The 10190-nt window shown below is 37.1% G+C and overlaps 1 long non-coding RNA gene across 1 annotated transcript; it reads left to right on the forward strand.

The window, feature by feature from the left end:
* Positions 1–389: 389 nt before the first annotated feature.
* On the forward strand, positions 390–9604 carry LOC129490566 (uncharacterized). Its single transcript, XR_008660289.1, has 3 exons — positions 390–507; positions 4517–4675; positions 7914–9604. It is a non-coding gene; the product is annotated as an uncharacterized lncRNA (long non-coding RNA).
* Positions 9605–10190: the final 586 nt, after the last annotated feature.

Below are 10190 nucleotides of genomic sequence, written 5' to 3' on the forward strand. Positions count from 1 at the left end.
TTTTTTTTTTTTGAGAGAGGGTCTTAGTCTGTTGCCCAGGCTGGAGTGCAGTGGCACAATCCCACAATCTCAGCTCACTGTAACCTCTGCTTTCCCAGGCTCAAGTGATTCTCCAGCCTCAGCCTCCTGAGTAGCTGGGACTATAGGCACGAGCCACCAATGCCAGGGCAATTTTTATATTTTTGTAAAGACAGGGTTTTGCCATGTTGCCCAGGCTGGTCTTGAACTCCTGAGCTCAAACCAGTCTGCCTGCCTTGGGCTCCCAAAGTGCTGAGATTATAGGCATGAATCACCACACCGGGCCCTTTCTTGATTTTTAAAAAAATGCTCTTTCTTTATTAATGTAGATACAAGTTTCTAACCTGTATCATTTTCCTCCTCTGAAGAATGTATTTTAACATATCATGAAAGAGAGGCCTCCTGGTGACAAATTCTCTCAATTTTTATCTGAAAACATCTTTATTTCTTCATTTCTGAAAGATAATTTTACTGGATATGGAATTTCAAGTGGGTGTCTTTTCTTTCAATAGTGTAAATATTTTACTCCACGCCTCTTTCTGCTCACATGATTTCCAAGAGGAATTCTAACATAATACATTTCCTTGTTCCTCTCTGGGTAAGGCACTTCCCCATCTGTGGCTTCTTTCAAAATTTTCTCTTTCTCTTTTTCTGCAGTTCGAATATGATATGCTTAGATGCTTTTTTTTAAAAAAAGGTTTTATCCTGTTTGGTTTTCCTTGAGCTTCCTAGATGTATAATTTGGTATCTGTCATTAATTTTGGAAAATTCTCCATTACTTAAGCCATTATTAATTCTACTAATTTTTTCTGTTTCTTTTTCTCTTTCTTCTTTTGCTATTCCCATTCTGGATCTATTATACCTTCTGTAATTTTCCAATGGTTATGGGATAGTCTGTTCTCTGTTTTCTTATTGTTTCCTTCTTTTTGTCTTTCTTTCTTTTGCTTATTAAGTTTGAGAAGTGTCTGTTGACATGTTTCAAGCTCACTATTTTTTTCTCCAGTTGTGTCCAGTCTACTGATGATCCCATCAAAGGCTTTCTTCAGGTCTATGTTACTTTTTTTTTTCTTTTTTCAACCTCTAGCCTTTCTTTTTTATTCTTTCTTACTGTTTCCATCTCTCTGCTTACTTTTTCCATCTGTTATTGCTTGTTGATTACTTTTCCAATAGCATCCTTAGCATATTTTAATCATAGTTAATTTACATTCCTGGACTGATAGTTTTATAATCCCTGGTGTATCTGAGTCTGATTCTGATATTTTATGTCTTTAAGGTTTTTTGCTTTTATTTATAGTTTTGTTTTATTTTCGTTTAGTTTGTTTGGCTTTTTAATTTATTTTTGCCTTTTTCATGCCTTGTAACTTTTTTTTTGAGAGCCAGACCTAATGTATCAGGTAAAAGGAACTGAAATAAATAGGCCTTTAGTGTGAGGTTTACATTTATCTGGCTCAGTTGTAGGTGTGTATACTGTTTTCTCTTGCTCTAGGTGCCAGAAGCTAACATTTTCTCTAGTATTTTGGATTATCTTTTCCGTTGTCTTGGAGAATCTTCCTCATATAGGGTTTGAACCTTGTGGTCATTTTATCTGTAATTCCCTGTTATTATACATAAGGCTAACTGATGTGGAGGTGGCGAGGGGGGTGCCTCCTGTAATACCATCATTCAATCTTAGTCTCTTAGTGAGACTGTGCCTCTGGGCTGTGACCTTTAGAATTACTTCCTAGCTCCCTTCCGCCTCCATTTAGGTAGGAAAAGAAGCCTAGAAATGGCTAGATTTTAGTATTTTCCTTTCCTTTTCTCAAGTCAAAAGCTAGCAGGGGTTGAGTTGGATATTTTTATTCCCCCACATTGGTAAGGCAATAAGACCCAAGTCAGCTGGTCTTGAGTGAAATAGTTTGCCTGTGGGCTGGACTTTATTAAGGAAAAAAGAATTCTTTAAGCCTATTTCAAAATGGTTACCTTTCCTCCCCTCTGCTGGAAGCTTGAGGGAATTTTTCTCTAATAATTCTGAGAATCTGGTGGAGCTCCTGGAGGTAAAACGCAAGAAAGCGTGTGGATCCCTCTAATATTCGATCCCTTGGTGTTTTTAACTCTCAAGCTAGTCCACTTTGGGTCGCCAGCATTTGCTAATTGCAGTTCAAGTATTAGCTCAGCTGTGGGCCTCTGCTCCTGGGCCTCCGCCCCAGCAGGCTATGATTCTTGGTACCTGCCTCTCCAGTTTTTCAGGCAGCAGTGCCCTATGGCCTCTATTATCTGATGGATCTAAAAAACATTATTGATTTTCAGTTTGTTCAGCTTTGTTCTAGTTGTGTGGGTATGAGTGGTGGCTTCTAAGCTCCTTTCTATTTTAATAGACTAGAAACTGAAAGTTTATATGTTACTTTTTAACTTTTATGTGTTAAAGTATAGAATTATTATCTTTTGTGGTTTCTTCTATTTTTTAAATGTAAAGATCTTTTTCTGTTGAAAATATTCAATATCTATAGAATATTTTTCCTTTTTAAAAATAAGATTTTTATGCTTTTATTTTTCATATTTAAAGTCATGTGGAAGATAAAGTATTAGGAGAGATAAAATAATTTGATTTTAATTACTAATTGGAAATGCAGTTTGGGAAGAAGCTATGTAAATTTTAAAAACATTTGTTACATTACTATATGGAAATATGATTGAAGGGGTTGATTCTTGGAATTTCATTAAAAACACAACAAAGTTTGAGAAGGTTGAAAGAGGCACAGTTTACTTCACTTATCTAAAAATTCTCTCCTATTATTATTCACCATTTCTGGTGCATCCCTTCCCATCCTACCTTAAGCTGCTTGCTGGTGAGGATCTGTCTTTTACTATCTGTTGTTAGTGTGAAAATTAATGGTCAGGAAAATAATTATAAATTTCTAATGCTAAGTTAAGTTTTTGATATTGCTACATTTCCACAAATTGTTGTTAAACATTTTAAATTTCTCTCCAAATATTTCCTTGCTTCTTAAAACTTGTATCAAATAGCTGAAATGTGAGGTCTAAATACAATGACACAGAACTTTTCTCAATGAGCTTGCTTGAGATATTTCGTTTAATTCATTTGTATTTTCTGTTGTTTTAATGACCAGTTAATAAACACTGGAATGAAAGACCCCAAACCTTGCCCAGTGTGTTTGAGAAATTATTGAAATAACTGCTGCTTATTTGCGTTCAATTCAGTTATTTTGACCCTTCAAAGAGATCACATGACCGCTGATCTTCCTCTTCACTAATCAATTTGAAATGAGGTAGAATAGAAAACGCATGATTTTCTAAAAGTAATTCTGATTTGTTCATCGTAACAAATTTAAAAAGCATAGTAGAAAAAGATTAGAATCAAATGTGATTCCTCCTGCTTTGTCCCACCTGCCCTGGACATCTTTGTTCCCAAGCCACACACATACAAGAGGACACACAGGCATGAACTTGGGGGTTTTGGTAAGCTCTGTAGGAACTCTAGCCTAGTCTCCTCAGCTGTAATGTCATGTGCTGTGAGGAGTTGATGAGATGACTTAGGTGCAATTACAGAGTTGGCCCGCAATGTTCTTTGTCTCCTCTTTCTGTCTGAGTGCTATGCATCTAGCCTTGTGCTCGTCTATTATTTAGGGAACATCTTAAAAGTGTTTCTCTGCCCAGGGAGAAGACACAATTTCATCTGTGTCAATAATGTCTATAAGGTTTAATATAGCAAAGAAAATCTGCATTAAAGACTAAGGGCTTGCATTTTGGCAGTTATTAAGCCTAACAGAAAGAACATGACCCAGGGATTTGGTGGTCTAATTTCACCTTTTAGACCAGTCATTCTTCTGACTGTATATACTTGAGCAAATTTCTTAAGATACTCAGTTTAATTTCCTTGTATATAAATTCAATTAACTTTCCTCCATATGTTCCCACTAGAATTGCAGAAAACCATGCCTGCCTAGAATTGGTACAGTAACTAGCTCATACTAAATACTGAAAATATTTGTCTTATTATTAAAATTGTTAAAAGAAGCAATTATAATAATTATCATGTCTTTCTGATAATAAAGAAGAGAATGGAAATTACCCATCAAACTTTTTTACTGTAAAGAACTGGACTGACAATCTTGTATTTTGTAAAATTCTCAAAGCTGTATAAGAAAGACAATTTAATCATAGAGAGTCAAGTTCAGCAGAAATATACTAAAATGTAAATTTTAAATCACTTTATCATGACGCATTAGAATAAATTCTTTTCTATTTAAAACAATCTTACTTGCTAGAACACTTTGACAAAGTCGTTTCTACCTCTGAACACGAAGCTGCTGTGGATAGGTCCAAAGCAATACTTAGATTTTGAGTTTATAATAGAAATTTGGAGAGTCCAGTTTCTAGTCTTATCTAGACCCATGGCAAGCCATTTCAACTTTGATGAAAAAGATTTGACCTATTTACTTCATAGAAGGGCTTTAGAGAAACAAAAAGAGAAAGCATACTATAATTTTTATGTTTTCAGGCTCTGTTGTTAGGTACAGAGCAGAATTTTGAAGATGCACTAATTCTTTCAAGTCATGAAGGCAGTGTACAAGAGCAAATTACAAAATGGCGGCCTGAGACCAAAAGAACCGATGAATTATCTTACAGAGGCTTGCTTGCTTTGCTTCCTCTTTTCACAGTAAGTTATCTCAATTGTCCTATTTTTAAGTTTACTGATTATTTCTTCTGTCTACTCAAATGTGCTGTTGAATCTTTCTGGTGAATTTTTCACTTTGGTTATTATACATTTTAGTATCTGAATTTCGATTTTGTTTGTTTTTATACTATATCTTTATTGATATCCTTGACTTGTTTGTACATCATTCTCCTAGTTTTCTTCAGTTCTTTGTTAATTGTTTTTTCTTGCTGTTTGCACATATTTCAGATGGTTGATTTAAAGTGTCTAGTAAGTTTAATGCCTGAGTTTCCTTGGATACAGTTTCTGTAAATTTATTTTCTTTTTTTTTCCTGTGAATGTGCCATAATTTATATATATACATTTTTTTTTTTTTGAGATGGAGTCTCACTCTGTTGCCCAGGCTGGAGTGCAGTGGCACAATCTTAACTCACTGCAACCTCTGCCTCCTGGGTTCAAGTGATTCTCCTGCCTCAGCCTCCTGAGTAGCTGGTACTACAGGTGTGTGCCACCACACCTGGCTAATTATTGTATTTTTACTAGAGGTGGGGTTTCACCATTTTGACCAGGCTGATCTGGAACTACTGACCTCAAGTGATCTACCTGCATCAGCCTCCCAAAGTGCTGGGATTACAGGCATGAGCCATCATGTCCAGCCTCCAATTTTTTTATAAGTCTTATAATTTTTGGTTGAAATTTGGCACTTTGAATGTCGTAATACTAGAAATTAGTCTTTCCTCCACTTCAGAATTTGCTATTGTGTATTGTTGAGGTTTGCAGTCATCTATTTGTTTAGTGACTTTTCCAAACTATTTTTGCAAAGAATATATTTCTTCTCATATATTGCCACCACAGTTTCTATTCTATTATCTTATCAGTTAGCCAGTTACCTGACAGAGAGTTGATGAAATGCTTGGAGTCTAAAAGAAAAAAAAAAGTCTCCCAATCTTTGAAGACAGGCTCTGAGCTGAGGTAGTCCTTTAGGTTGAGTCATGTGTGACTCTGCCTTAGCCTTCACTTTCTGTTTACCTGAAGCCCAATATTAGACTTACAATACTACAGTACTCTTAGATTTTTTCTGAATCTATGTCCAGTCCTGAGCATAAATAGTCTACTTCATATTTCCTGTTACATCTGGAAACCCTTCAGAGTATCTATTTCCCCAAAGAAGCTTCCTTCTCAGCCTCCTTCTTCCCAGGCTTGTGGTAATCTCTGTTGCTTGCCTCATCTATGGTCCCATGCTCCAGAGCTCTACAAGTAGCTACTATATGTCTTAAATTCTTTAATCAGATGCTTCCTGGAAAGCCACTCCAGACTGAGGGGCGCTGCCATGAGCCTAGGGATTAGGGAAAGTTAGATAGGTAAACAAAACGGACATAACTATATCTTAATGAGACTTTGAAGCCTCTTCACTAAACACTCCTTGGTATTGTGAGATTTCCATGGGATCTGAGAATTTTGAAAAAGTTGATTTGGTCAGTTTCTTCTCAGTTTAAAGATTGTTTCCATGGAGAAATCAATTGATGGGGCTTCTTATTTCATCATTTCCTTGAAGTTATCTCCTCATTCACTTTCAAGTACTAGTTTATTGCTGGGAAATCTGATTCTGCAATTAATATAAATTATGAAATAACAGTAATTGTGATTTTTCAGACCCTATTAAAACACATTTTGTATCTTTCTATCAAGTGGTACAAAATATGTAAAGTTATAATTTATACATTAATAAAAATTTTGAGCAGAACAGAATATTAGAATCCTTATTATCTGAATGAGGTTATTTTCAAGATGAAAAAGCAGCTGAGAACTGGAAGGAAGGTAAGGCATCTTCTTTGAGCCAATACTGATATTAATACCCAGGCCACCTCCCTTGTGAGGTAATGTTCTCTGCCAACTATACCAGTAGCATATAACATAGATCATGATAAACATTTATGACAGCACTTTACCTTACTCAGTAAATGAAGGCAAGCCAAGGTAACTGGTGGCATGAAAGTAGAGGAAAATAGTTAGCGTACCTCAGAAGCCCTGCAAATAATCCTGTACAGTGACAGTGACCAAAAGTGACGGCAACAGTTTTTAAAGGTTTATTAAGTTGTTCATCTTGATTTTTCCAAATGTGGCATATTGTCACAGTAGGAGAAAACTCCTCTTGTGTTTACTCTTTGAAGCATGGGTACATGGCTTTTATAATCATCTGTGGCAGCAATAAATCATAATTTTAAAGCAATAATTTTTAATTAATTCATTTATTTACTAAGAAATGGCTGTAGCATCATACAAAAGGAAACTATTATGCAGAGGGCAAAATAAATCCCCCTTCTGCTGCTTAAATGTGGTATAATTAAAATTATTAACATCTTTTTTAAATGAGATCTTATTTTTGTAAACAGCTGTTTCAGCCTACAGAGCTATCTCTATCACTCACAACTGTTAATTTAAAAAAAGTATGTGTGTGTGGGATGGAGATGTTTATATAGTTTTAATGATGCAAATATGAAGGCTTGTAATTAGCAATTTTGGCAAAATAATAAGAATATGTGGAGCTGAGGATAGACTCTAATCCTTCTGCTATACTTTTAAGTTTGATTTATTTGTTCATTTATTGAAGATTTGCTAAGCACCATGCTGGGAATTGCAAATCAAAGAATATGTAAGATGCCATCCCCATCCAAGGTAAGTCTGCAAATCCAGTTAATAAAATTACAAAAAGTCAAAATGATGTCTTTGAAGCAAAGGTGATGTGCTAAATTCCATGCCATAGACAGGCCCTGCCGCGACCCTTTCTGTATGCCAAAAACAAGCTGGGAACTGCATTGCCCAATATCCCTTCTACCCGCAGTTCCACCTTTGAGTGGACCAACGAGAGGCACTCCCCCAGGTGTGAAAAGAGCAGTCATTATTCTCAGGAACAATCTGCAGGGCTGTGTGGCTGACCAGCATGGCCCTGAGGGCCATGTGCCTGAGGCTGTAGCTTGAATAAGCTGGTAGGAGCTCCCACCGGTTATGGGGATTCTCACAGTCCCCATCCCCAGAGAGCTCATGAGAACCAACTGCTTTGGTGCTTTCAGTCTGAGGCCCTCAGGTCAGCCACCTGAGGTCAGGCCACCTTTCAGGTCAGCCACCCTAACTTTTGGTGGGTACTCTTCTGCACTTCCCATTCCCAGATCTCCCAGTGTTTCTGAAACCTTAATCTTTTAGTCCTTCTGACTCAGCACTGATGATGCATTTCTGTTCATAGACAAGAAGACAGAGGTTATTAATTTTTAAAAAAATTACTATTTGAGCTTTCGGAGAGCCAGCCAAGGAATCATTGATGTATGATATTTGACCTAGATTTTGAAGACTGTTTCTACAAAGAGAAAAGTGAGCAATGGCCACGCAGGTGATGAAGACAGTCTTTGAAACGATGGGGAAACACAGAAACATATGACCTGCTCAAAAGTACAAGAGATTTTGCGTGACTAAAAATGGTATGGGAGGGGCATCCCGGAGAAAGAAGATGCAAAGTTGAGCTGACAGCAGACCTTCAAGCACCTCAAATTCCAGGACAACCAGAGGTCTTTCCTTAAGCAAGAAGCAGTCCTTGAAATATGTGATCAGAAATGCATTTTGGATACTTTTGCAAGAGTTCATGTAAGATATATTGGTTACCAGAATTAGCAAATAAAAATACAAGATACCCAGTTAAATTTGAATTTCAGTTAAAGATATATTTTTCTAGTGAAAGTGTGTTCCGTGCAATGTTTATGACATAGTTATGTTAAACTTATTTGTTGTTTATTTGAAATTCAAATATTATTGGGCATCCTGGCAACCCTTAGCATAATCACGGCCTTTCACTTGGATTTCCTAATACCAGGGGCTAACAGAATCTTTAAGAGCCAGCTGTCATTATATATCATGTTCATCAGTCATTTTGGGCCTTTCAACCTTTTCTCCATAGACCTAAAGTTAAGAAAAAAGACATATTTGCAGGTTTGTGTGGAAAGCACTGGCTAGAACTGGAGCTCACCGCAATAACTTTTGAAGTAGCAGAAATGGACTTAGGGTTCATCTGCAGGCACATTGCATCTTTACCTAATCTTCAGACACTGCTTATGGCTTGGATTGCTTAGGCCGTAGATTGATTATTAATCTTTAGGAAGGCCTGGTGTGGTGGCTCATACCTGTAGTCCCAGCTACTCTGGTGGATGCCCAAGAACTTGGGAGCCCTCCACTGTTGCATCAGCATTCCTGGATATGAGACATGGAGTCAAAGGAGACTGTTTTGGAGCTTTAAGACTTAATGACTGCCCTGCCGGGTGGCAGACTTGCATGGAGCCTGTAGCCCCTTTGTTTTGGCCAATTTCTCACATTTGGAATGGGAACATTTACCCAATGCCTATATCCCCATTGTATCTTGGAAGTAATTAACTTGTTTTTTATTTTACAGAATCATAGGCGGAAAGGACTTTCCTTGTCTCAGATGAGACTTTGGACTTGGACTTTTCAGTTAACGCTGGAATGAGTTAAGACTCTGGGGGACTGTTGAGAAGGCATGATCGGTTTTGAAATGTGAGAAGGGCATGAGATTTGTGAAGGGCAAGGAGTGGGATGATATGATTTGTGTCTGTGTCCCCATCCAAATCTCATGTCAAATTGTACTCCCCGCGTGTCAGGGAAGGGACCTGAAGGGAGGAGATTAGATGATGGGAGAGGATTTCCCCCATGCTGTTCTCATGATAGTGAGTGAGTTCTCATGAGATCTGATGGTTTAAAAGTGTGTGGCAGTTCCCCCCTTGATTGTTCTCTCTCTTCTGCTCCACCATGGTAATATGTGCTTGCTTCTCCTTTGCCTTCCACCACAATTGTAAGTTTCCTGAGGCTTCCCAGCCATGCTTCCTGTTAAACCTGTGGAAACGTGAATCAATTAAAACTTTTTTTATTCATAAATACCCAGTATCAGATAGTTCTTTATAGCAGCGTGAAAACAGACTAATACAGATGATATAGGACAAAACTGTACATAATTAATGTATACAATTTGATGAGTTTGGACATATGCATAGACCTGTGAAGCTATCACCAAAATCAAGGAAATAAACCTATCCAATATCTCCAAAAAGTTCCTCATGTCCTTATGATTGTTTGTGTGTGTGTGCATGTGTGTGTCCATGCACATATGTGTGTGTTTGTGTCTATGTGGTAAGAATGCTACACGAGATCTTCCCTCTTAGTAACATTTTAAAGTGCACAATGTTAAATGTAGGCACTATGTTGTACAGAAGATCTCTAGAATGTATTCACCTTGCATAATTGAATATTTATACTCATTTAACAGATCATCCTTTCCCCATCTCTTCAGCCTGTGGCTTTTTTCACTTAGCGCAATTCCCTCCAGGTTTGCCCACATTTTACAGATAACAAGATGTTCTTTTTTTAAAGCTGAATATTATTGCATCGTCTGTATATACCACATTTTCTTTTTCCATTCATCAGTCAATATACATTCAGGTTGTTTCCACATTTTCCTACT

The sequence above is a fragment of the Symphalangus syndactylus genome, chromosome 9, assembly GCF_028878055.3.
Source record: "Symphalangus syndactylus isolate Jambi chromosome 9, NHGRI_mSymSyn1-v2.1_pri, whole genome shotgun sequence".
Classification (NCBI taxonomy): Eukaryota; Metazoa; Chordata; class Mammalia; order Primates; family Hylobatidae; genus Symphalangus; species Symphalangus syndactylus.